The sequence below is a fragment of the Hakea prostrata genome, chromosome 2 (assembly GCF_041222555.1).
Source record: "Hakea prostrata isolate BN-2017 chromosome 2, UWA_Hpros_2, whole genome shotgun sequence".
Classification (NCBI taxonomy): Eukaryota; Viridiplantae; Streptophyta; class Magnoliopsida; order Proteales; family Proteaceae; genus Hakea; species Hakea prostrata.
The window spans coordinates 72593938-72619905 of record NC_142601.1 but is presented as its reverse complement, the minus strand read 5'-3'; the positions used below and the strand labels follow the sequence as shown (position 1 = coordinate 72619905).

General features: G+C 43.1%; 1 pseudogene across 1 annotated transcript in view; it reads left to right on the top strand.

Moving 5' to 3' along the window:
* The first annotated feature begins 928 nt into the window (after positions 1-928).
* Positions 929-25968, top strand: part of LOC149026295 (protein ROOT HAIR DEFECTIVE 3 homolog 2-like) — a 30110-nt pseudogene continuing 5070 nt past the window's right edge. The window contains exons 1-6 of the transcript XR_016171831.1: positions 929-2285; positions 22712-23358; positions 23457-23627; positions 23700-23801; positions 25528-25622; positions 25739-25834. The product of XR_016171831.1 is annotated as a protein ROOT HAIR DEFECTIVE 3 homolog 2-like (transcript). The remainder of the gene's footprint in view (positions 2286-22711; positions 23359-23456; positions 23628-23699; positions 23802-25527; positions 25623-25738; positions 25835-25968) is intronic.

The following is a 25968-nucleotide window of genomic DNA, read 5'->3' as shown; positions in this document are numbered from 1 at the left end:
TTTAAAAATACAAATTAACTCTTAATGCAATGTATTATATGTGGAATGACTATTTAAATTTCAAACGTGAGGGATCAAAATGCCTATCCGAATATTTAATACATTATACTATTATATTTTTTCATTTTTTTTAGATATATATTTTTTAACAATAAATGAACTCTTAATGACCATTTATCTTTTTTTTAAACTATATATTAACACTTTGTATTAAATGACCTGAGGAATACTTTTTCCTTTACTTAAAATATTACACTAAAGGGCCTAACATTAGTTTTTTATTTGAGACCCATGTAAAAAACTCTTTTTTATTTTACTTAGATTCCAAAGAGCCAAACGTGGATTCAAGAATCGGAACTGAATCGGCTGAGTCATGTTTGATTCCCTTCTGAAATCTAGGGTTAGGGTAGCAAATAAAAACGCTACGCACTATAAAATCATTGGGTCCAATTCGGGGCCCAAAACTTGTGAAGCCTTCAATGGGCTATGTTTTTCGAGGAGAAATCGACCTTTGACGTGAAAGCCTTGGTCTTTTTTGCCAACTGAGCCACCTCGGATTAAGAATCGAAAATCTTTTATAATCTATCCGTGAGCATAGCGTATGCAAACACTCCAGAGCAGACTGAGTCTGCTCCAGCAATTTCACTCCTGGAACCATTAGATTGGTTGTTTTATGTTCGTAATCGAGATCCTACGATCTCAGCATGCTACTTCAACAAAAGATTCCACGATAGCAGTTCCGATTAGGCATGTACGTGCTCTACTGTACGCTTCGTTGTATTCAATCACCGTGAAGCGGCGAGACGGACCGTGCGAGTTTAATTCGTTCGTTCGTCGTTGAGTTCGCGAGTTACAACGAGCATGGCTTTCGGTGATTTGAGAGACACGTAAGTAAGCTTTTCCAGGTTCCATTTCTTCTTCCGGTAATCTCCGTCTTTGTGTGTTGTAGAGTGTGATCTTCATTCGTTAAAACCCTTGGTGAACACGATGGACGGTTGAATCATTAATCTGATTCGTCAATGCAGATTGATATTACATTATTTGAATCTATATGTTAAATTTTTTAAGACGGTTCGAAACTGTTTCCAAGAAATAAATGGAAGCATTTTGAGTTTCTAATTTAATTCCTCTCTGCTGTGGATCAGTTATGGGGGACGAGTGCTGCTCAACGCAACTGATCGAAGGCGATGGAGAATTTAGTGTCTCTGGACTTGAAAATTTTGTGAAAACAGTATAGGTCGCATGCGATTGCGGCCTCTCGTATGCTGTTGTGGCTATCAGGGGACCTCAGAGCAGTGGTATGCTAGTGGTTTTGGGAATTGATAATGATCTCTTCTGTCTTAATTCTTTATTCATGCTTTTTTCATCATCTTTGTGGGGGAATTTGGTTAAAGTTTCGTTTGGGAGCAGTTGAAATGTGTGTTAAGACTGTTTTTCGCCGTATAAAGTTTGATAATTATCTGAGTTACTGAAGAGGATGAAACTTGTTTGCTCTGAAATCGTGCTGTTTTGAATTTCCAGTGGAATGTGGAATTTCCCGTTGATTTTTAACCCTGCACTTTGTCAAATACTGTTTGTCCATATGTATATGTTTGCGGTGGATGCCAGGTCTTACTACAATAGATTTATCTACATGGTTTCTATTGGAGATACTTGTGTGACATCCTGATAAAAAGAAAATTATACATATATATGTTGGCCGCATTCTATGTGGTTTATGAAAGATACCTTTTCACTGAACAGAGGGAAAACAGAAGTTATGTTGTTCACATGCTTTGTGGTGATAGAGTTTGTTTTCTGAATTGACATTTGAGATAGTTTTGCAATGTCATTTTTGGTGAAGTATTGTGGATAACTTTCATATGGACTATGGAGCATATTTCACTCGGAAGGGGTGTTTTCTTACAATGGCATGAGTTCTCTGTGTTGTTAGTGGTGAATAATGTTTTATTCAATTAAGAACAGAGATAGAGATATTGAACTTTATTCCTCATGGACAGTAAAGAGTACCCTATTAAACCATCTGTTCCATACAAATTTCAGAGAGATGGATGCATTCAGAGGAAGGTAGGTATTTTATTTTCCATGTGTTTATTAAAATGTAACTTAGTTATCCTCCTCTTCTCTTGATTTTTGTTACTACCCCATAGGGGAGAAATAATGATATTTCTTTTTGTTGCAGGAGTCGAACCACCAAGGTTATTTTGATAGCAAAGTGTGTTGGCGTTGAGCCTTGCACCACTGCTATGGATTTGGAGGGTACTGATGGGAGGGAAAGAGGCGAGGTAACCTGATTTCTTATTTTTTAGTGGGAGCTGAGATCTGCCAATATATCTTTCTTTGACTATTGGACAGATGATGTTTTTTTTTATTGGATGAATAAATAATCAATTAAAGACGAAAAAGCAAACAACAAAGGATCCAAAAATAGGATCAAACAGGAGAATGGAGATGGGAGTTGAGACCCCAGGATACAACAATGAGCCTATTCCTTGGGGAATCAACAACCGAGGGATGGGGAGCAAATGAGATCCTAGAAGAAACCTCAAAATAAATAACATTCCAAATCGAGTCTATAGAGCGGGATTTGGAGGTCCAGCGACTTGAGATTTCGCTCCCACCACAAATGGTGGACTGTTGCCCCAAATACAAGCTTGCCAATCCGATCACAAATAGAGGTACCTGAAAATTTACTCAAAATCCAAGACTAGTCACGGACAAACCCAAATGAGCGGCGGGACCGGGGCCAAATGTGGCTAAGGGCTTTTCTTCAAAGAGCACTAGATAAAGGGCAAGAGAAGAACAAATGCTCAATGTCCTCAGTACCATTCCAGCACAGGATACAATTTTGGCTCACGGGAATGTGGCGGGAGAGGAGGAAGGACTGGGTAGGAAGGGCAGTGTTTAGGGCTCTTTAGAGGGTAAGGGAGTGACGGGGAATGTGATCTTTAAACCAAACCAGAGGGGGCCAGAGGGGAGATGGTGAGGCCAGGCGGAAAAGGTTCCAAGTAGAGGAGGTAGTGAATGATTTGGTAATGGAGGGGTTCCAAATAACAATATCATGGAGATTAGGGAAAATGGGGGGGGGGGGGAGGGAGTTCCAGACAAGCGTGAGACTATGGTGAGGGCATGGGACCCAGGAACCTCTAAAGATAAACTCCGCGAGAAGGGTAGATTTGGGTATGTGGGTTTCATACACAGTGCGGGGAGGGAATAGTGAGATGAGGATTCCCATCGGATGCCACGGATCTAGCCAAAAAGAAGTAGTGGAACCATTAGAGATATGGGTGGAAATGGCAGGGAGAGCTTTGGGACGGAGAAGAAGAAGCTTCCTTCAGGTCCATGAAGGATTAAAGGGAATAGAGACAGACCAGAACGAGTTAGATTTGAGAAGATAGGAGTGCACCCAATTGACCCAGATAGAGTCGTGCTTAGTGACTATTTTCCAAATGAGCTTGAGAAGCACAACGGAATTAACTTCTTGGATCCGACGAATTCCTAAGCCCCCTTCAGATTTGGGTCGGCAGACATTGGACCAACTGATGGGGCGAAGGAAATGTTTGGATTCCTGGCCCTTCCAAAGAAAGGCACAGAAGAGAGATTCCATAGCAGACGAGATGGCCTTGGGGATCGGGAAGATGCCACTCCAATAAAGGTAGGAGGATTGGAGAACAGATCGAATGAGTTCAACCCTACCGGCGAAAGAAAGGAGTCGACTTTTCCAGAGTTGGAGACTCTTACGGATATGATCCAACATTGGGGAGCAGTGATGGCGAGAGAGTCTACCCGGGATAAGAGGAAGACCGAGATAGACAACGGGGAAGGAGCCAGACTTGAACCCCGAAAGATTTAGAAGATTGGATCGAAGGGGTTCAGGCACTCTAGAAAGGAAAAGGGAAGATTTGTCGAGATTGACCTTGAGGCCGGAGATGGATCCAAAGAAGGAGAGGGCGGAGAGGATGGAGGAAATGGAGGCGTGATCCACTTTGGAGAAGATCATAAGGTCATCAACAAAGGCGAGATGGGTGAGGTTGAGGGATTTACATTTGGGAATGGGAGAAATCAGGAGCTGATCCGTCTTAGCTTGGAGGAGACGAGAAAGAACTTCCAAAGCCAAGGAGAAAAGGTAGGGGGAGAGAGGGCAACCTTGGCGAATGCCAACACTAGAGGGAAAGAAGCCCGCCGGCGATCCATTGGTAATAATGGAAAAGAAAGGGGTGGAGATGCAGACTTTGATCCAATGGATAAATGAAGGAGGGAATCTCATGGCAGAAAGAACATCACTAATAAAATCCCAGCGGATGGAATCGAAAGCCTTGTGGAGATCAACTTTGAGGAGAGTTGCAGGGGAATGAGAAGATCTCTCAAATCCCCTGACAATCTTTGCACAAAGGAGAATATTATCCGCAATACTGCGACCTGAGATGAAAGTAGATTGGTTTGCACTAACCAGGTTAGGCATAATCTTTTTGAGCCGATTCACTAGGATTTTAGAGATGAACTTGTAGAGGAGGTTGCATAGGGATATGGGGCGAAAATCGGAAAGGGAGGATGCACCAGCCTTTTTGGGAATAAGACAGAGAAAAGTTTGGTTGATTGATGAGAGCTGGGAAGGATTGAGAAAGAAGCTACGGATAGCTCTGATAAGATCATGCTCAATGATATCCCAGGCACTAGAGAAGAAGCCCATACTAAAACCATCAGGGCCAGGAGCACGATTTGGCTTGTGGGAGCGAATGGCCTGGATGATCTCGTCATGGGAAGGAATGGAAGTGAGAGAGGGGAGGGATTGAGGGTTCACAAATTTATTGATTAAATCAGGGGGAAATGGGGGGCGCGGCGGAAGAGAGAAAGGGGGGGGGGGAGAGAGAGAAGATCAGAGAAGAAGGAAACAATCTCAGCTTTGATTCCCGGAGGATCAAGGATCCAAGAGCCATTCCTAGAAAGGAGAGCAGGAATGGAGTTCATATTGTTTCTGGCTTTGAGGGAACGGTGGAAAAAAATAGAATTGGAATCCCCAAGCTGGAGCCATTTGGTCCTGGCTTTTTGGCGGAGGAAACTCTCTTCATGAGAAATGAGGGAGGATAGCTCAGAAGAGAGGGCTCGCTCCGATTCCGCAAGAGTAGTATTGAGAGGGTCATTTTGGAGGAGTGATTGGGTTCTCAAGAGACAAGAGTGACAATCAGAAACACTAGAGGTAATATTCCCAAAGGTGGAATAATTCCACCGACGGAGAGCATCCTTAGTATTCCTGAGCCGACGAGCAAAATCGATAAGGGGAAGGGAGTGGCAGTGAACAGGCTTTTCCCAGGCTTCTTTAACCGTGGGAAGGAAAGAAGGATTGGAGGTCCACATATCAAAGAATTTAAAAGGTTTGGGACCAAAAGAAACTGAAGGAAGGATGTGAACAAGGCAAGGAGAGTGATCAGAGAGGCAAGCAGGGGAGAGAGAGGCATGGAAATCCGGAAAGGAAGAGAGCCAAAGGTGGTTGACAAGGAAGCGATCAATCTTCGAGCAATTCGGTCCTCACCCAAACGACGATTATGCCAAGAAAGAGAGTGGCCCGACCAACGAAGATCAGTGATATAGGAGTCATCAAGGCAAGAATTAAAGTCCTCAACCGCAAGCGGATTAGGTGGACGCCCACCCACCCGCTCATGGGAATACCGAATGATGTTAAAATCCCCACCCACACCCCAGGGATGGGAAGCATGGGAGGAGGAGATGGAACGGATGGAGTCCCACAGCGGGGTACGCTCGGAGGCCCGGTTAAAGCCATAGACAATGGTGAGGAAAAAGGAGGGAGCATTATTGGATGGAGAAATAGAGAGATGCATAAATTGGGAAGAGGAACTAATGAGGGATATATTGAGGGCGGAAGGGTCCCAAAGAATCCATATTCTACCATTAGGGGAAGGGGAATAATTTGAGAGAAGGGACCAAGAAGGGGCTAAGAATTTGGCAATCCGATGGGAATTCTCAACTTGGACATGCGTCTCAAGGAGAGCACAAAAAGTAGCTTTAGAGTTAGAAAGGAGATTTTTAACTTCCCCTTGCTTAGCAACAACATTAAGACCTCTGATATTCCACACAATAAACTCAGACATAAGAAAAAAATGGGGGGGGGGGGGGGGAGCTAGCTAACACAATTGGGTCAAGAGAGGCAATTTTGGTGGGGCTGGCCAGAGGAGATAGTCTCACGCATGGTGGAGTCCCAGGGTGAATGGGATTCAAAAGGGTTAGGGTCTGAAGAGGAGACCAAATTAGGAGTAGAGGGTTCGGATGAAGGGGAAGAAGGTTGGTTTGTAACAAACTGGTTTTCAGGATGAACGGTTAGTGGATGGTAATACGGTTGGGCCAAGGAAGAAGGGTCTTCTGTGCTGGAATGGATTGAGGGCAAAGGGAGCCGAAGCCCAAATAGGGGAAGCGGGTAGAGATTTGTCAAGCAAGGGCCGGTTGGGCTTACTCGAAAGAGGCCCAATAGAGGCAGTGACATAAGTAATGGGCTTAGGCCCAGAACCCAGATGATGTTGTCTTGCATAGTTTTTGAAAACCTAGAAAGTTGTCAAGAACATATGAAGGATTTTGTATTGATTTACTCTAGTATTTGGAGTATGAAATAAAAACATTATATAATCTATAGATTTGCCAGTAAGCATTTGATGAGCTGGTTTTCTCGAGCCTTAGTGGATGTCCATTACATCCCCCTCCCTCTTGCATGGTTCCTTGTCTCTGGATTTCTAGTTTTTACACTTGTATGATCTTTTTAAATAGTTGCATTTCAACTTAACTTAAATTTCTGGGTGAGGCGATTATTTAGAATATTTTCCCTGAATGTATGGAACACTAGTTATGCTAAAGTTGTGGATATAGTGCTGGTTATGATATGCTTTTCCCAAGTTTTTTTGTACATGATATAATCCTCTCCATTGTTGCCGGATGATATCGCCTTTGAGAAACAGAATGCCCTATTTGCTTTGGCAGTTTGAGACATGTTACTAATAAACATATGAGTTTTCAAGATTTGCACTTCCATCTTGCTGCGAGATAAAGAGCCCCTTGTTGCTTGCCTATGCTAACAAGTTGTCATGGTTGATTGCTATGAGGATGCATTTAGGTGGTGCCATGATATTGGTTGGGAACAGGCTGCCAAGTGCCAATAAACCTCTTCTTAAGACAGTGTTTCACCTAATACCCAAGCATTTTATTTTTGGTTTTAGGTAAATAGAGTATTTCTTGATCAACATATTTTATTACTTTGTTTTCTTTGCCCCATTTTTCATTTTATTCAATTGGTAAGTCACGATGCATTTAGCCCTTGCAAAACAACACTGCTATTTGTTGTTCATGAACAAAACAAAGGTTTGGTACTGATACGGAGGAAATATGATTGAACCTGGTTCATACTCGGTTTGACCCTCGACCCCGGTCGAGACGGGGGAAATCGACTTGCTTTCGAGCGAGCCGGGTCCAGAAGATAGCTTGCTGAGGAAGAAAACTAAATCAGCTACAGGCACGCCCTTAATCCGACTTATGGATTAGGTTGTTTACCCTAATGACGGCAAGCATAACTTGACGGCTGTCACTTATCATCATTGAAGGGATAATCATCGAATAACCTGGAGGTTATCTCAGGAGTCCTCTACTAGTTCAAACTAGTAGAAGTCTATCGCTCAACGGATCTAACTGTTAAGATCCAACGACTACCCGAAGAAGGCTCGAGTGCATCCAACGAAGGAGATTCGAAGGTACACTATATATAAACCTTACTTGCCTACGAGGTGAGGGGGACTCAGATCCATATACACATTGGTAGACGTAAAACTATTAGAGGCTTACGATCTAGATCACTTTCCCAGTTCTTCATTCCTTAGCTCTGTGCTTCTAGCAAAGCCGTTTGTGATTAAGTTCATCAACTGACTTAGCCTTCGGAGGTGGACTCCCGACCCCAGCGGTCGGGCCACATCTGACGCTTTCGTTTTGCAGGTCATCACAAGGAGATCTAAGGGCTGAGCAGATTTTGGATGCATCATTTGGCGCCGTCTGTGGGAAAGACTTGTAGAGCCATGGTGACTAGATCGGCAGCAGCCGCTGCACAACGTGATACCGGTGTTCAAATTCCTGGAGAGAATAACCCGGATATTCCCCAGAGAAGTCTACCACCTCTTGAAGTAGATGGTGGTCAGGGAGGACATGATCCTCCAGAGACATTCCAAGATCAACTGAATCAGGTAAAGATTCAACTCTTGGAGGTGAGTCAAGCACTTCGTGTGCTAACCAGACGAGTGGTATTACCACAAGAACCTGATCATCGCGATTCAGGGAGGCGTGTATTGCCACGTGATCAAAGATTGACTGAAGATCGTAATATCGGTCAGAACTTCCTTGAAGGTGACCGAGGGCCTAGGAGAATTGACGATCAACCTAGGCGGGACGATCGGTTCGACAGACCACAGGAAAGTACGACCGATTCAAATACAAGGTTGGATACAGGAGTGAGGACTCACTCACTGACTGTTAGACGAACCGTTCGTGATGATCGAGTAGTTCGCGATGAGCGGAATGTTCATGACGGACGGGCCGTTCGTGATGATCGGATAGCTCGTGAAGATCGTGTTGTTCGAGGTCGTGATCGTAATGCAGAAGATCACTCGACTCATATTGGTCAGGAATTGGCCAACATCAACAGAAACTAGGGCAGTTGGCTAAGGGAAGGATAATCGAGGATATTTATTCAGTTATTCGGAAGACCCCCTTTGCCGAGCCAATTGCGGGATATCAGTTTCCCCACAACTTCCGTTTGCCTACCTTTTCTACATTCGATGGCTCCGGAGATCCTATGGCCCACATTGGCTATTATCAACAGACCATGGCAGTTGCAGGTAATTCTGATGAAATTCTCTGCAGGGTTTTTGGTTCATCTTTAACCGGAGCAGCACAAAAGTGGTTTTCGAACCTCCCATCTGGAAGGATCTTAAACTTTGATGAGTTGGTGTGCAAATTCATAGGGCGATTCAAGAGTGGAATCCAGATCAAGAAGATAGAAGGAACCTTGTTTACCATCAGACAAGGAAAAAGCGAATCAATCAGAGAATATTTGAAAAGATTCAACAAAGTAACGATGGAGATAGAGAATTTGGATGAGCAAGTAGCTAAAACGGCTCTATTCACTGGACTCACTAACCGAAGACTCCTGGAGTTATTACTACAGGATATGCCTGCAACTTATGCTGAGTTGGTACAGAGATGCCAAAAGTAGGTTGAAGTCATGGAGATCTTAGATGCACGCCAAGGAGACAACAAAGCCTCCAATATGGAACAAAAGGCTCCTGAGCAAAAGCAGAAGCCAAAGAAGAATGTTCGCGATCGGGTTGGGAAACCTCAGGCCTGGTGGCAGAGATCTCCCGGTAAAAGTGAGTATACTCCATTGAATGCTCCTCGGGCTGATATTTTGAATATCATCAAACGGTGAAATATTTTGAAGTGGCCACCCAAAATTGTTTTGAAGCCTGGAGAGCAGCAGGACCGAGAAAAATATTGCCGATTCCACAAGGATCATGGTCATTATACTAATGACTGTCGTCTTCTAAAAGCAGATATTGAGAGATTAATATCTCAGGGACATTTGTCCAATTTTGTTAGTAGAAGAAGGGAGGAGCCACGTGAGCCACGCGAGGCTGCCCCTAAAAGGGATCGTTCGGTTAGTTCAGAACGATCGAAGGAGGCTCCGAAGTCCAAGAAAGGCAAGGAGGTGATTGATGATACTTAATCACCGATCCTTACAATTTTCGGAGGTCCAGAACCCGAATCACTCCGGAGGTTAAAGACAAAATCTAAATTTGTCGGAATCGGAGAGACGCAGAAGCCTAAGAGGCCAAATGGTGAGGATTCTATCACCTTTGGTGAGGAGGATGAAAGAGGCGTTTGTCTACCTCACGATGATGCCATAGTCATCAAGGTAGAGATTGCGTGCCGAGAAGTGCATAGAGTTTTAGTTGATACAGGGTCTACAACTGACCTAATTTCTTATGAAGTGTATCAAAAGCTGAGGGTGGATGAGGACTTGATGGAGCCTTCATCCACGCATTTATATGGTTTTGCAGGATCATCTGCAGTAGCGGAAGGATCTGTCCAGTTGGACTTATCTATTGGAAGTTTTCCCAAGGAGGCGACCGTCCGAATCAATTTTTTGGTGGTTCGAGAACTTCCAGCTTATAATGTTATCCTCGGACGACCATCTTTGTCCAAGATAGGTGCTATTGTTTCGACGAAACACCTGAAGATAAAATTCCCAACTGACATGGGAATTGGTCAAGTTTCCTTTGACCAGAGGATCTCTCGGCAATGTTACGTTGCCTATTTAAAAGACAAGGAAGGCCTGAGGAAGGTGACTGCCCTACCTATAGAAGTTCGAGATGATCGGGAAGAAGCAGAAATGCAAAGGCCCGAGCTAGTAGAAAAGCTGGAGCAAATCCAATTGTGTATCGAGGATGAGAAAAAGATTACTTATATCGCGTCTGAGCAGCTGGAAGAATTCAAGGAAGAGTTGAAGTTTTTTCTTCAACAAAACAATGACGTATTCGCATGGTCTGCCGAAAACATGCCAGGAATTGATCGGGCTGTCGCAGAGCACAAACTCTGGATAGATCCCAAGGTGAAACCAGTTATCCAGAAAAGGAGAAATTTCTCCATTGAAAAATACGAGGCCGTTTGGGGCGAAGTTGAAAAACTGAAGAATTCTGGATATAACCAATTGAATGCCCAACTTGGTTAGCCAACGTGGTAATGGTCAAGAAGGCAAATGGGAAGTGGATGATGTGTACAGACTACACAGACCTCAACAAGGCTTGCCCTAAAGATTGCTATCCATTACCTCGGATTGATCTCTTGATAGATGCGACTGCAGGATATGAAACTCTAAGTTTCATGGATGCCTACTCAGGGTATAATCAGATCCTTATGAATAAGGAAGATGAGAAGTTCACGGCTTTCATGACTGATCGTGAAAGCTATTATTACAAAGTCATGCCATTTGGCTTGAAAAATGCAGGAGCTACATATCAGAGGGCCGTCAACAAGATTTTCAAGGATTTAATCGGGAAGAATGTTGAAGCTTATGTTGACGACATGCTAGTAAAGAGATTTACAAGAGCAAATCATATTGCAGATCTAACTGAGGTATTTTCAGTACTGCGAAAGTATCAAATGAAGCTGAATCCAGAAAAGTGCGCCTTTGGAGTTTCTTCAGGCAAATTTTTGGGCTTCATGGTGTCACAGAGGGTTATTGAGGCAAATCCTGCCAAAATACAAGCTCTGATTAACATGGAGGCTCCCAAAATTGTTCGTGATGTGCAGTGTTTAACAGGGAGAATTGCCGCTTTGAATCGTTTCATCTCCAAGTCTGGAGAGAAATGTTTACCATTCTTCAAGGCACTCAAAGATTTGAGGGGCAGCAAGGAAGCAAAGTGGACTGAAGAGTGCCATAAAGCTTTCGAGGAGTTAAAAGAGGCACTGGGACAACCACCACTTTTGTCCCGACCAGAGAAGGGGGAAATCTTACAGCTATATCTAGCGGCGTCCCTTTCAGCGGTCAGTGCAGTACTTGTTCGTGAGAAAGATAAGAAACAATGGCCAATTTACTATGTAAGTCACGTATTACTTGATGCGGAGACACGATATTTGCAGATTGAGAAGCAGGCTTTGGCTCTCATGATAGCCGCCAGGAAGCTAAGGCCATATTTCCAGGCTCATCCAATAAATGTATTTACAACTTTCCCTCTTAGTAAAGTTCTTAATAAACCTGATTTGTCTGGAAGGATGGTGGCCTGGTCGGTCAAACTCAGTGAGTTCTAGGTGAGCTTTAAGCCCAGAACGGCAATCAAAGCTCAGGCATTAGTTGATTTTGTAGTAGAAACTACTGCACCGGTGGAGACCACTATTGAAGATCCCATTATACCAACCATTTGGGAAGTATATGTGGATGGCTCGAGTAATAAGGATGGAGCAAGAGCTGGAACTCTATTAAAAAGCCAGCAGGATTTATCATTCGATATGCTTTGAGATTTGCATTCAAAGCTAGTAATAACGAAGCAGAATATGAAGCCCTGATAGCTGGACTTCGGTTGTCAAAAGCATTGTCCATTGTAGATGTTACTATTTACAGTGACTCTTAACTTATAGTCAACCAAGTCCAGGGGGAGTATGGTATTAAAGAACCCCGCTTGCAGAAATAGTAAGAGATTGTGCAGGCATTTCAAAAGCAATTTTGGAATTTGAAGATATCTCAGATTCCGAGGACTGAAAATACAGTGGCAGATGAGCTATCCCGATTAGCCAATGCCATAGAAAAAAATCTAGACCCTTCGGTCTACATTGAAGAGATAACATTTCCAAGTTATCATGAGAAAGAAATTTCCTATATTGAAGCAGAGCGTTGCTGGATGGATCCGATAGTCGAATATCTGAGAGATGACAAACTACCCGAGGATCCGAAAGAGGCAAGATTGATCAAGATACGATCAGCAAGATTTGTCATTCATAATGGAAGACTATACAAAAGATCTTATTCTGGACCCCTTCTGAGATGTTTAGGTCCCGAAGGAGCAAAATCAGCTTTGGCTGAAGTTCATGAAGGAATTTGTGGAGCTCATATGGGTGGACGAGCCCTGGCACACAAAATTCTAAGACTTGGTTTATATTGGCCTAAGATCCAGGAGGCTGCTATGGAGTATGTTCGTCGATGTAGCAATTGTCAAATTCATGCTACGGTATCGAAGCGCCCAGCGGAAACCATGACTTCAATTCTGGATCCCATCCCCTTTGCGATGTGGGGAATTGATATCATGGGCAAGTTCACAAAGGCATCAGGCGGACGGGAATATCTGATAGTAGTAATTGATTACTTCACAAAATGGGTTGAAGCCAGTGCCCTGGTAACAATCACTGAGAAAAAAATGGAGAAATTCGTGCTTGAGTCAATCATATATTGCTTTGGTATTCCAAAGATTATCGTCACTGACCATGGCACCCAGTTCGATTGTCCACAATTTGAGCAATTTTGTGGAACTTACATGATCGAGCATCGTATGTCCTCAGTGGCATACCCCCAGAGCAATGGACAAGTAGAAGTTACTAACCGAACGTTGCTTGAAGGGATAAAGAGAAGACTTGAGGCAGACAAGGCCCTATGGGTCGAAGAACTGCATAATGTATTGTGGGCTTATCGAACTACGGTTCGAACACCCACGGGAGAAACTCCATTCAGGTTAGCATATGGGTCCGAAGTGTTGGCACCTGTGGAGATAATGGTGGGGACATTACGGGATAGAGAGTTCGAGGAAAAGGCGAACGAACAAGGACTGCTTGATAGTCTTGATTTGTTGGACGAAGTTCGGGCAAAAACAATAGCACGAACTCAACATTATCAAAGAAGGATAGCGTCACATTATAATACCCGAGTAAAACATCGTTGGTACTTAGCAGGAGATTTGGTGTTGAGAAACACCTTAGCTTCAGACCCACGCCACCAAAGAAAATTGGATCCTTCCTGGGAAGGACCTTATATGGTTGTAAAACCAGTCGGTTCAGGAACTTACAAGCTGAAGAACGTCAACACCCAGAAAGAGCTGGATCGTTTGTGGAATGCCAGGCATCTCAAAATTTTTTTATCCTTGATGATGATTTCAATTTTGTTCGTGATGTAACCATTTTCAACTCAATCAATGCAATTATTGGTTTTCAACAAATCATCTTTTGATTGGGGGGCATCATACACCACATTCAAGAACAAGATCCGACTAAGGCATCGGATGAAAATCCGTGTGGGTCCCTTCCGCAAGGCGTCGGTTTGAAACCCGAGTAAGTTCCTTCAAGACTTATTGAATTTTCGAAATATCCTTAAGTAAAGGCATCGGTTTAAAACCCGAGTGAGTTCCTTCTACAAGGCATCAATTTAAAACCCGAGTGAGTTCCTTCTACAAGGCATCGGTTTAAAACCCGAGTGAGTTCCTTCAAAGACTTATTGAATTTCTCCGGAAATCTTTAAGTAAAGGCATTGTTCTAAACAACTAAGACCTAGTGCAACAGCGATTCAAGTGACTAGCAAAGTTCAGGATGAAGTTAATTTCTTATTTCTTCTAAAGACCGAAAGAGGCCAATCTTTACATCAAACATAAGATTACAAGAGTTGGATACAATCTTCGGTCAGAAAAGAAAGTCATCATCGGTGATAATTAAGAAATCATACAAGATCAGCACAACTTTGCTAGAACAAACACATGAGTCATGAGGTATGGATTCAAGAAAAAGAAGAGGAGAAATGAGGATTACAAAAAGCATTTCAGTATGTATAAAATCCTCTGCAATTTCATACTCTTTGTCCAACTTGTCCAGAAGAAGTATGGTCCTCGACCAAACTTGCATTCAAGGCGAGCTCTTCATAATTGAATCCTTCCAGGGGAGAGTAAACAGGAGAATCTTCCAGGTAATGCATAATATCCGGATCAGAAGGCGGAGGATCAATCTTATTTTTGGTCCAGTCAGGAGAAGGAAGACCCAGGTTGGTAAACACTTCAGGATGGCAAACAGCACTGTAGGGAGTCATATCAAAATGAGGATCTTTCCTTAATATCGATTCCCATACTTCGTTCTCACCATCCCGGTACGCCTGCAAGTTATAAGCATTCATCATATCAACAAAGGGCTTACTGTGTAAATACTTGAAGATGCAGGCTCTGCGAACGTCAGTTGGAAGGGATTCGGGCAAAGGAATGACAACTTGCCTTTGAGGTAACGCTTCAGATTCTTTGGCTCCTGACTTTCCAACTCCTTGCTCCAATTGCCGGATCTTCTCCCCGGCATCATCCAAGTCTGACCGAAGACGCTCGATCACCGAATTCTTTTCTCCTGCAACCTCCCAAGCTAATTTCCTAAGGCGAGCAATCTCAGCGTCTTTAGCTTCAGAGATTTCCCGAAGCCTGGAAACTTCATTGCTCAGCCTACTGAGTCTAGAGGCTGCTTCCACTTGGTTATGGAAGTTACCAGTAAGACTCCTGCAAACAACTTCCGAGTTAAATAGGAGCAGAAGAGTAACCTTCAGGATCAAGAGATAATGAAGAAAGACTTACATCACCATTGACTTCAAAAAGACCTCGTCTGGAAGTTTGGAAAGAACTGTGCTCTCAAAAGTCATTCGAGCAGCAGTGCACCATTCCAACGCTTTGTCAAACTCGTTTGACACTAATTCAGGCGAAGGATGAGAAGGATGAGCTACATCAAGAGAAGGATGAGCTGCATCACTTGCCAACCGACAACGCTTCCTAGTGGAAAAATCCTCCGGCTCCAAAGGAGAGGCAGAGGATGCCAAACAAGCTCTAGAGTTGGAAATAGAAGCAGCACCTGCTAGGACCGCACCTTCATCAGACGCCAACATAGTTGCCTCAGATGTCCGAAGGGTCTCCGTCGGGGATGCATGAACGGTCTCTACAGCAGGGGCATCAACAACGGAGTGATCAAGATCTTCCTGGGAAGAACGAGCGATCACTTCAGGCAGAAAAGGCGTAGGGGTGACATTCGTAGAAACTGTGGGAATCTGACTTGAAGATTCACCAACAGGATTCACCAGATGAAACCACCTCGCTGGCCCCAACCACCGCCGATACTAGAACGATTTTCTTACAGGATTTCGCCCTAATAAAGTTCGGATCGATTCTGGGAGCCACTACGTTCACAGAAACAGCCGTATCAGTACAAAAACAAAACAACACAAGAAACGGAGGAAAACCCTAGTTCTCTGTCAGTTATGAACTACTCCGAATACCCATTAAATAAACCCCAAGTATTCTACTGTAAAGTTTACTCGGGGGGAAGGAGAGGAGATTGGTGATAGCAAAAAGCTCACTTGTTCAGAGGTTGATAAAGTTATTGTTGGAGTACGAGGAATACGGAAGCAGAGCAGGAGGACGGAATGTCGCTTTTGCAAATCTAACTTGCAGATAGCATGATAGATGGAGAGTACCCTCGAAGGCTTTAAATAGCCTCGGGTATTAAGACGACGGTTGAGAGCCAAAGGCAACCAATGGCCCAGATCGAAAAAATGCTTCGAAATCCTCAATAAGTGAGATCAACGGTCAAAAGGAGGCCACGTGGAAATAGGCACCTGATACGAGAATACCTCCAACCGTCGCACTACCATTTAGATAATGGATGTATTACCAATTCATTGAAAACAGTGAATGGTATACCAAGGCAAGAAAACGTTTTGACTTCGCAGGTAGCAGAAGGGAAACGTGTGGACTTTGCAATAAATGAAGGAGTAAGGAAGAATAAAGGCTAAGGCATCTTCCAAAACATCTCTTTATGATATCTTTACAAGATTATCATTCGTCGAGGAATGTGAAGTTAAGTGATAAGTTTTATCATTTATATTTTGATATTTAAGACAAGCTTTCGATAGGAGACGAGGAAATATTACGGCAAACATGGAAGAAGTATCTATTCATTAATAAGGAGGATCAATCTTTACAAAAAAAAAAGGGGATAACTCCCTAAGCTTCTTCCTCATTGTTGCCCGAGGAGTCCTGCACAGGAAAGCCTTTCTCAGGATCCTGAGAAGAGCCTTCCTCAGGATTGTCGTTGTCAGAGTCCTCTCCAGCAGCCTGTGACTCGGCCTATGACTTCTCCTCTTGGAGTGGCGGTTCATCAGCAAGATATTCCTCATATTCTGGGTTAGCTAGAAAAGGATCATCCTCTTCCCGAGCCTAGTCGGGGAGATCCATGTTTAACTTCCCGAAGACCTCTCTGTGACACACCTCACGAAAGGGAGTTGTATCAAAGGAAGGGATGGATTCAAGAATTTTTTTTCCCCAGACGTCATTTTGCCCCAAACGGTAAGCATGGATGTTGAAGGCACCCAGCAGTTTGGAGAAAGGTACGTTGTTCAGGTACTTCCGAACACAATCCTTTCAAAGCTCCGGCTTGATATGCTCGGGCTTGCTAGGAACCGCCAGCTTCAAGTATTCTTCGTTCTCTGCGCACTTAAACTCAAGTCTGTCACCAAACAATGTGGCAGCTGCTTTCTGCTTCTTAGCCTCGCGCTCGGCAGCAACAGCGCGAGCCGTCGAAGAGTCGAGGGCCATCTTTAGGGAGTTCATCTCCTCGTCATGTTTTCTCTGCAGCTCCTTAGCAGCTGCCGACAGCCGGTCTATCTCAGAGTTGGCCTTGGCCAAATTCTCTTCACAGGTCTGCAGCAAGGAGCCGTTGCGGCCAACCCGGCTCAATGCTTCCATGTGCTGATAAAAACTCAACACGGCATTCCTGGGGAAGAGGAGATTATCAGAAGAAGTCATAAGAAATTATGAAAAAATGAACAAGCAGGAAGACCGGTACCTGGTGGACTGACTAACAAGGGCATCATCGTCTAGGGCTTCAAATTCCCGATGATCAGAAGGTATAAGATTGAGAGAGCTCCATTCTGCAGCTTTCTCAGGGTCTTGTGTCACCCTATCAGTCAGCTTTAAGGTCCACTGAGGGGTGAAGACCTCCTCACAATCTTCGGAATTTTTGGATTTTTATGGGAGGAAGCATCAACTATATCATGCTTCCTTTTGGTTCGAGCGGAGGAGGAGACATTTGACCTCTCCACCATCGGTTTTTTCCCTTTACCCGAAGCGTTAGCCATGGGCCTGATGTTCCTGATACCCTTGTAAGAAGGGTCGGGAGAGGGAACAGAAGCTTCTTGATTAGTAGTTAAAGCTCTGGGGGACCGTTGCTCAGCTGTCATAACGGCCCTAGCGGCCTTCGTCCGCAGGTTCTCAGGGTTCATTCTTGGAGGCACTGCAAAGAAGAACAAGAATCAGAATTACGAAAAGATATATCACTTTAGTAAATTTGAAAGATGATGGTTAGAAGCTCACGATGAGCCAAGCCCCAGTACTGAAGGATGGAGTTATACTCCACCTCAAGTCCATGTATCTCCTGATACCATGGAATTGATTTGATCTTCCTGACGGCCGCCTCGTTTTCTTTGGATAAGGGAAGGCCCCGGTTACTTTCAGAATAGGAAGTATACTGTTTCCAAACGGTCGGGAAGTTGAGATCTGACTGAGGCGCTCGACAGAAAAAGTATCGTTCGCGCCATCTTTTGTGGTTGGAAGGGCAAGTTCCTTTGGCAAGAATGCTGCCCTCCAATCAAGTTCAACCTTATTGCGTTTGGAGAGAAAAACCCAGCCGGGAGGATGGGAAATAGAAAGGATATGAAAGTGCACAAAAAGAGAAAGAGATGGCGTAACGCCAAGTTCAAAACACAAACCCAAGAAACCGATGATGAGACGCCAGCTATTGGGAAGGAGCATTCCAAGGCTGATGTCCCAGTGATTCAGAATGGCTGAGAACAAAGGATTGAAGAAAGGAAAGCGAACCCCGCTTTCCAGTGCATCTATGTACAGGGAAAACTCGCCCAGAAGGGTCGAATCAACCCTCTCATCAAAATGAGGAGCCCTAATATGATAAGAAGAAGGAAAATCAAAACCCTGGATTGCTAAAAGAAGGGTTTTCCTCCTTGTAAGAGGAGGGGACAGAACTAGGTCCGCCATTAGACCTAGAAGTTTGTTTTGGCTGCCTAGAAGACTCGGCAATCACCCTAGGAGTCTTGGAAGACCCAGACTCAGGAAGGGCGGAGGAAGTTTCTGCTTTTCTCCCTAAACTTTTTTGGGAAACTTCAGCAAATTCGCGCCAAAAGACAGTTAGGGTTTTGTTATCACTATCCAACTGCTCGGAAGGAAGGGAAGCAAAAGCTTTGTTAGCACTACTATTACTGACACTGGGTACCAGGGAAGAAGAAACCCTATTATCCTCCATAACTAGTTTCAGTAAGGTACAAAAAAAAAGATCAGTAAACTTACTGATTCAGTGATGCAAAAGCTTGAGAGCGAGAAGGCGCGAAGCGAACGATGAAGGTTCAAATTCCAAACAAGAAGAATGAAACCTACGAAGACAACGAACCGCTTTTAAGCACCCGCACGAGTGTTTGAGGATCTGAACGATCGAGATTGATTCAGCATCAACGGTCGAGATTAGAAGACGTTTTGAAAGTTTGAACTCACGAATCCAAAACAGGCGTTCGGAAACCGTTGCTTGGGTTACGTGAGCCACGATAGATCGAATGCAAAGAGAAGGGTGGCCTTGCCCTCACAACGCTCGAGGAAAAGTGACCACCGCATTAAATGTGATATGACATTTAGTGGGATACGCAGAGACTATTGCCTGACGAAGAACCCAGTTAAAAACCAAGCCCTTGGGATCGACCGAACGCTTGGTCTGGGGGGCTCGTGATACGGAGGACATATGATCGAACCTGGTTCATACTCGGTTTGACCCTCGACCCCGGTCGAGACGGGGGGAATCGACTCGCTTCCGAGCGAGCCGGGTCCAAAAGATAGGTTGCTGAGGAAGAAAACTAAATCAGCTACAGGCACGCCCTAATCCGACTTATGGATTAGGTTGTTTACCCTAATGACGGCAGGCATAACTTGGCGTCTGTCACTTATCATCATTGAAGGGATAATCATCGAATAACCTAGAGGTTATCTCAGGAGTCCTCTACTAGTTCAAACTAGTAGAAGTCTATCGCTCAACGGATCTAACTGTTAAGATCCAAAGACTACCCGAAGAAGGCTCGAGTGCATCCAACGAAGGAGATTCGAAGGTACACTCTATATAAACCTTACTTGCCTACGAGGTGAGGGGGACTCAGATCCATATACACATTGGTAGATGTAAAACTATCAGAGGCTTAAGATCTAGATCACTTTCCCAGTTCTTCATTCCTTAGCTCTGTGCTTCTAGCAGAGCCGTTTGTGATTAAGTTCATCAACTGACTTAGCCTTCGGAGGTGGACTCCCGACCCCAGCGGTCGGGCCACATCTGATGCTTTCGTTTTGCAGATCATCACAAGGAGATCTAAGGGCTGAGCAGATTTTGGACGCATCGGGTACCAAATAATTTGAGTTCTTTCAGAAGATATTGTTTAGCACTGACAGTGAAATTCACTGCTGTTTCTTCTCAATAATTTACCTGTTTGCTGTTCCACCATAGACTCTGCTTGAGAATTTAGAGCCAACTCTGAGGGAAGATATTCAGAAGGGGCCTTTCTATGCTATTTTGTTTTTATAGTTGTTTTCTGTATTTTTTTCCCTTCTCCATTGCATTTGGTATTAAATTTTTTCTGCAGATACAGAATAGTGTTTCCAAGCCCCCGGCCCATAAGGACACTCCTCTCAGTGAATTTTTCTCTGTGTCATCAGTTGTTCCCAAGGAAGTTTGGATAATTTTAAAAATATTCAGTGCTCTGATCCACCTACTCTCATCTAAAGGTGGAGGTTAGTGCTTTATCCAATTTCAAAGAGAATGAAGTGCACTTTAAGGAGCAGGAAACATTTATGTTTTCTTATTGGTGGTTCTTAGGTCTAGGAAAGAGTACTTCAGTTATGCTTTCTTTGATGGTAAATTCCTTAAAGAGTCACTTTGAAGAGAGTTTATCACTCCCCTAGGATTATTTGAGGTGGCCATTTAGTTGTTATTTATGAAAAATATTTGCTGAAAAAGCTTGCAGTCAGTCACTCTAACTGATAAATCATAGTCAGTAATGTGCTCATTCCATATTGTTTATTTTATTTTGTGATGAGTATATTGTTGTTCTAGTCGACTTGTTCTGTATGTTTTGCACCTTCTTCATCTTGCATATCTGAAAATGTTGGGGCATTTGTGTTCCAAATCTCTCAATAATTTCAAGAATGGACTGGAAGAATCACTCAATAAAGGAGAGGGATTCTCTGAATCTGTTTGTGTTTTCATTGAGTCCTGCATGCATGAGTTTGATGATGGATGTGCAGGTGAGTTTAGTTGATTTTGTCATTGCTGATATAAGTTCATTTAATACTTTAGGATTCTCCCCGTAGGCGAACTTTATTGAAGTTCATTTCATAACACTTGCCACATAAGCAGAAGAGGATGGACCCATATGATGGAGTCCAAACATTACTCTTACTGAACTTGTTTCAGCCATGACAAGCTAGTGGTGTATTCAAGGGCGAGTTCAAAGTGACTAAATTTCAAAAGTGCTGAATATTCCCTTTTTAATAGCAGAATTTGTGAAGTTTTATGGCACTATGGTCTAACTTTTGAGCCATTTCTTTGCTCAAACTTGATTAGTAGGATCAATGATATATTCTCTTTCATATGGATTAACCTATGTTGGTCAGTCTGAAAAGCAATAGTTATGCCTGTTTTAGATGTTAAATTTACTAAACATTTTTGGAGGAATGGCAGTCTACAAAATGGCTGTAAAATCTGCAGGTCATATTTTAAAAGTTTTCAACTTTGCTCTTCTAGTAAAATTACTAAGGCATGCACAAATGTGCTACAAAATTAGAAGTTTCAGAAAGGATGGGAAACTAGGGACCTAGAAAGAATATATTTTTGTTGTGGTGAAGAAGAGTTCTTTGAAATAGCTTTGTCAAGCCTTACTAATCATCATTTATATGTTTGCTCAAAGGATGAAAAAGGTTGAAGTTTTTGGACTGTCTCCCTGCCTAGAAACTATTTTTTTTGGGTGAATAATAAACTTTACTAAAATATAAGAGAAAAGGAAATGCACAAGGGATGGAAGAAAGAAAGGGGTGGGGGGCTACCAGTCTTCAAGAGGGAGACCAGAGGGAGGAGTTTAGACCCTAGGTAACAACAATGAACCTGTTCCTTGGGGTATCATAACTGGGGGATGGGGGATAATCTGAAGTCTAGATGAGACATCAAAATTCAAAGCAAATGGCTTTCAAAATCAAGTCAGGAAGGTTCCGCTCCCACCGCAAATGTTGTATGGTGGCACAGAATACTAGCTTACCCACTCGGTCGCAAATGATAATCCCCAAATAGATTCTCAAAATCCAAGATCAATCTCAAGCAAAACCATATCATCGTCTTGAACAAGGATAAATAGAAGCAAGGGCTTTTGTCCAAAGGGGTCTAGCAAATGGGCAGGTAAAGAATAGATGTTCAATGTCCTTTGAACCATTCCAGCAAAGGGTATTGTTGGGATTGGTAGGGACATGGTGGCTAATGAGGAAAAGTTGGGTGGGGAGGCCAAGGTTGAGGGCTATCCAAAGGGTAAGGGAATGGCAGCTGCCTATAAAGTCTACATAGTGTGATGTATTGGACCCATTCCTCCAAATGAAAAAGGAATGGGAATAAAACCCATTGATATTTCAGTTTAATCCAAAAAAAGATTTATACAACACGCTATGTAGAGTTTAATTAAACCTGAAGTAGTTAAAACTAAGAGAAGTTGCTGGTATCCTGTTTCCAAGCCTAATAAAGGCTAGAAACAGAGGGCCTGGACCTGATCTCATCACTATCATATGTCATCTCATCTCTTAGGTGCCTTCAGTTGTCAAATTGAATCTAGTGTTGGAATTTCTTTTTTGCTGATTCTAGAATTGTGTCCATTGCCTTTTATAAGATAGTACTTTTACCTCGTGCTTTTAAATAGTGAGCCATTATCCATAATTTGACTGAAGTTTCAGGCTTTCCATTTTGATTTCTTTTTCCAAATTAAAAACTCAAAAATACATTGTCTTTCTACCATGCTCCTGTTTTCCTTGCTCTAGCAGTCGTATGTATCCTTGATTTTGTTTTTCTTGCAAATGCTGCTGTTATGCAGGCTGAATGGGATGCTTCAAAAGTTCAAGAAAAGCTACATCGAGATATTGAAGCACATGTAGCGTCTGCCTATGCTGCAAAATTGTTAGAAATAGTAGCCAATTATGAGTTAAGGTATCTACCATCGAAAGGAGAATTATGAGAATCGGAATTTATATGTTAGTTCTTCACAGTCTTTGAACAAATGTCCGTTATTATCTGTAGAAACAACTTACAGAAGCACTTCCCAACCTCTCAAATCTTTATTTGAAACTGCTGGAAATGACAGCTGGGCATTAGTAAGGAAACTTCTTAAATGTGAGAGTGGAACTGCTGTATCAGGGTTGAGGGTTCTCAGCTGCTGTTGATGGTTTTGAGTTGGAACAAGCAATTTTTGATAAAATGGTGCAGAAAATACAGGAATTTGCAAGAGGTGTGGTGGATAAGAAGCAAGAGAAGAAGCTGGGAAAGCTCTGATTCGTATGAAGGATAGGTACCAGTTAGAGTTTTTTAGTTCCATCATGATCTTTATTTGTCATTTCTTGATGGAGTCACTCTTGAATTGTTTCCATGTTTTCAAAAATCTTCAGTTATGACAATGATTCAATGCCTAGGGTTTGGACTGGGAAGGAAGATATTAAAGCAATAACAAAAGCTGCTCCTGCTGCAGTAATTTGCTTTTCCAGAATCTGACCAAATGTTCAATTTTTTAATATATGCATTCTTGACATTGTAGCTCAAAAAATTGTCCAATGATCTTGTTGCAGTCTCCGAAACTATTATCTGTAATGGCTGCCATTCTCTTGGATGAAAAATCTGATAAGATTGAGGCTACACTTTTTCCCTCTCTTATGGATGGAACAACAGCTGGTTCTGTCTCCTGGGAACAGGGAATAGGAACCTCTGTGAATTCTCTAGCTTCAGGCACTTGAGAGGAGGTATTTTCTGATCCCATTGTCATGTTTCACCAGTTCAAGCTTTGTTTCGTCACCGACCAGTGTATGTAACAGGTTTCTCCATATAATATACTAGTTACACCAGTGCAATGTAAGTTGGTGTGGAGATGGTTCAAAGTCAGACAGAGTATACCATCACTCAAGCTGTCTGCACAGGTATATGTAACTCTAGATTTTGTGTTCCCTTCCAGAGTTTTCTTGTATAACTCTTTGAAAAATTCCTTCCCTTCTGTCTTCTTTTGTTGATCTTCTCTGTCATGTTTGCCTCTCCTACTTCCATTGGAATGCATCTTCCTGTGGATTTTTTTTTTCACTTTACTTTTGAAATTGATCTGTTGAGCCGGTTCATTGTTGCCAACTTTAAATATATAATTTATATGCGGGGAACTACCTCTCCATGAAGCAAGGCTAAGGCTGTGAATGCTATGATCCTCACCAGACCCCATAGTGCCGGGAACCTTGTGTATTTGGTACACTTTTCTTCTGCTGTTTGAGGGCTATTTGGATACCACCTTCTTTTCTTGATTGCATCTGTATATTTTTTTTTTGGATGAATGAATAATTAATTAAAGACAAGAGCCAAGAAAATACAAATGAGAAATTGAAGGGGGGGGGGGGGGGGGGACAAGCCTACAAAGGGGAAGCCCGAAAGGGAGACAAGCCTAACAATTGGGAACAAGCCTATCAAGGGGAAGGCCAAAAGGGAGAGGTGAGACTCCAGGAGCTAACAGTCAGCCTATTCCTTGGGGAGTTAGCCACCAGGGGATGGGGGATAGAAAGGAGCCTAGAAGATCCATCAAAGCAGATGGCATGCCAAATCCTATCAAGAGATCGAGATTTGGTGGACCATCTCCTAAGATTGCGTTCCCACCACAGGTGATGGATGGAGGCCATGAACACTAGATTACCAACTTGGTTGCACAGAGATGAACCAAAAAATGCTCTCAAGCACCATTCCCAATCTCGAGTGTAGCCATAAGAACGTCTCGACCTAGGTTAAATGGAAGCAAGGGCTTTCTCCCAAAGACAGCGGGAGTATGGGCACAAGAAAAATAAGTGATCAAGGTCCTCGGGGCAGTTTTAGCAGAGGGTGATGTTAGGGTTAGATGGGATGTGGCTGCTAATGAGAAAAGCTTGGGTAGGAAGGGCTGAGTTGAGGGCTCTCCAAAGGGTGAGGGAGTGGCGGGGGATGTGGCCTTTAAACCAAAGTAAGGGGGCCCGGGGTTAGGGGTAGAGGGGATTCTAAGGAGGTTCCAAGTTGAGGAGGTGGAAAAAAACTTTGAAGGGGGAGAGGAGGAGCCAGATGGTTACATCACTAGGAGAAGTTGAAAAAGAGGGGGGGGGGGGAGAGAGTTCCAATCTTGTGTGAGACTCGGGTGAGGGGGGGGTGGCAATCCAAGAACCATTAGTGATGAACGAGGAGAGGGGGTGTATTTGGGATGTGGGTATCAAAGACAGTGCGAGGGCCAAAGTGGGTGAACAGGATGTCCGACGGATGCCAAGGGTCAAGTCAGAAAGAGGCAGGGGAACCATAAGAGATTTGGATGGAGATAGTAGAGAGATCTCTAGGGCGGAGAAGGAGAAGTTTTCTCCAAATCCAGGAAGGATTGGGAGGGGTGGGGGCAGTCTAGTTGGAATCGGATTTAAGATATGAGAGTAAACCCAGGAAACCCAGATAGAGGGATGGTTGGAGGCAATTTTCCAGATAAGCTTCAGGAGACAGGTAGGATTGCATTTGTATTTGTACATGCCTTCCCTTGTGCTCATACTTTCTATTTTGCATCCTTCTCAAAAACTATTGCAGAAGTTGGTAATTGACCAGTCTTAAAAAATATTCATTGGTTGGTGGAATTTCACGTAAGATATTGCTTATTTTCTTCAGGAAGCTCACAATCAAAATAGCAACTGCTTACCTCCACCTTGGGCAATTCTTGCAATGATTATTCTTGAATCTAATGAAATTATGATCCTTTTAAAGTAATGTCCAACTTCCTATCCCTTCATTTTCTGTTTGCTTCATTATTGCATTACCTGCTGTTTTCACTGGCTTCTTTCTTAAGCTGCTGATTACTGGTGCTTTTGGTGATAAACAGGAATCCTCTCCAACTCTTGGCATTATTTGTTATTTATTATTGTCCAAAGCCTTATCGGTACAGCTTGATGTTATAGGTGATTTCCGCAATGGTACGGTAAGTATTGGATCTTTTTTTTTTGGATGAATGAATCTTATATATTCAAAAACAAACAAGTATTAGATCTTGCATTCTATTTTTGCATCTTTTTTTTGGATGAATAAATAACTTTACTAAAAGCCGCAAGAGGG